Raw genomic sequence first — 2,352 nt, 5'->3', positions numbered from 1 at the left:
GGTACTGGAGCTGTATTTATGTACCATGCTTGGTTCTTGTATTTCATATTTTATAGCATTTTTATATATTGAATATATTGAAAAAATGTGTAGCTTGATTTTGGTGCTGTATTTATGTACCAAGCTTAGTTCTGGTGCTCTATTTGTGTACAAAGCTTGGTTCTGGTGATCAAGCTACTGGTGCTGTATTTATGTACCAAGCTTGGTTCAGAAGCTGTATTTATGTGCTAAGCTTGGTACTGGTGCTGTATTTATGTACCAAGCTTGGTTCAGAAGCTGTATTTATGTGCTAAGCTTGGTACTGGTGCTGTATTTATGTACCAAGCTTGGTTCTGGTGCTCTATTTGTGTACCAAGCTTGGTTCTGTTGATCAAGCTACTGGTGCTGTATTTATATACCAAGCTTGGTTCAGAAGCTTTATTTATGTACCAAGCATGGTACTGGTGCTGTATTTATGTATTAAGCTTGTTTCTGAAGCTGTATTTATGTACCAAGCTTGGTACTGGTGCTGTATTTATGTACCAAGTTTGTTTTCAAAGCTGTATTTATGTACCAAGCTTGGTTCTGGTGCTCTATTTCCTTACCAAGATTGGTTCTGGTGATCAAGCTACTGGTGCTGTATTTATGTACCAAGCTTGGTACTGGTGCTGTATTTATGTATCAAGTTTGTTTATGAAGCTGTATTTATGTACCAAGTTTGGTTCTGATGCTATTTTTATGTACTAAGCTTGGTTTAGGTGCTGTATCAATATATTGAACTTTTTATTATTAAACTTTGCCAAAATGAAGAACTGCCTAAAAGATTTTAGAGGATTTTTTTTTTGCTGTGAGAACTTTTGATAAGTAAAAACAAACGTCAGCAGATCATAGACAGACTCTTTAAAGATAATGGTCTCCGCATAAGCATTTCCTTTAATTATCTTGTGCTGGATTCATTATGTAAATAGGTTGTAATTGATGAGCGCATTGAGGAATCGGGTGTTAGATTGTGCAATTCTATCACAATGGACCTGGACACAATGGATAATGGAGCAAGATGAAGGCAACTTATCACAACCTCGGAAAACAAAGCTCCATAGAAGTGGGTGACGGGTGACGATTGGCCTCAGTTCTGTCTGTTGATTTAATCACCAAATGCTATTTTTCTGTTTGGTTTGGATAAGTTACCTGTTCACCTTCCTTCCAGATTATCCTTAGTATTGTTTGCTCTCATGTGTATCCTTAATATCAAAGTCAATACTGAACCCAACCCTGGTTAGGGGTGTTATATGCACTTAGAAATACTTGGCTGCATTCTTTCAGAAACAGCGCCCCCCCTTGGTCCATGGTTGTGTCTGGTATTGCAGCTCTACTCTGTTCAAGTGAAGTCTCCATGGGCTTTAATTCTGCTTCCATCTTCTCTGTTTACTTCCAGTGCTGGGAATTATGTTGCACTTGGCCCCATGTTGTTTTCATTTCCTAGAGCAGATTTATTTATTCCATCTTGTGTTTGCCGGAGAAAATCATTTCCATGTTGGAGAAATCTTGCATATAGTAACTGGGAAATCCAAGTCAAGAACCTGACTAACAAACAATGCAACCACATTCAGAGTCGGAGAAAGCAGGGACACACCGGGAGCAGAGGGACAAGCAACAGACAATAGACAGAACCGGATCAAATTAAAGGTGGCGGTGAGTCACAGAAATTAAATGGCAAGAGAATGGTCAAATAAACGTAGCAGAGGTCAAAAAAACAGAATAGCAAAGTAATAACAATAATAATAGATTCAGAGTGAGAGGACTGCTATAACCAGCAACCTGCCTCAGAAAAGAGCAGATATCTAAGGAAATCCTGAACGCCGCCCCCAGCAATCACTGGTTTAGCCATCCATCACTCAGGTGTGATATTAGCACACAGGTTCTGAGGAACACACACCCGGCTCAGCCAAGGGAACTGATTCTGACGGGCAGCTGTCAATCACCACTCCCAGTCAAGCAGCACCGAGTGTGGCTACAAGCACAGAACCTGAAACCTGATCCATTTCAGGACACTGCAGGAGCAACTCAATGAGTCCTGACAGAGGTAGATGCTATATTGATTTAGATTTAAAGGGGATGTCTTAGATTTGCAAATTCTTATCCATTGTCTATCTTTGCCATTCACTGAAATTCTGGACACAGTTTGGACAAAAATGAAGCTGTTTTTACATAACAAAAACATTGACCCGGTGGACGACATTGTCTGTGTCCCCACTGAAGTGATTTGCTTTGTGTATTGTCTCATTGGTCTACAGGTCTTTAACCTTCATACAGTCAGACTTGGATGTGGCAAGAAAAATCAGTGCATGGCACCAAACAGACTGTCAAAGAGGC

The sequence above is a fragment of the Engystomops pustulosus genome, chromosome 6 (assembly GCF_040894005.1).
Source record: "Engystomops pustulosus chromosome 6, aEngPut4.maternal, whole genome shotgun sequence".
NCBI classification, from domain to species: Eukaryota; Metazoa; Chordata; class Amphibia; order Anura; family Leptodactylidae; genus Engystomops; species Engystomops pustulosus.
This window is presented reverse-complemented; position numbering follows the sequence as displayed.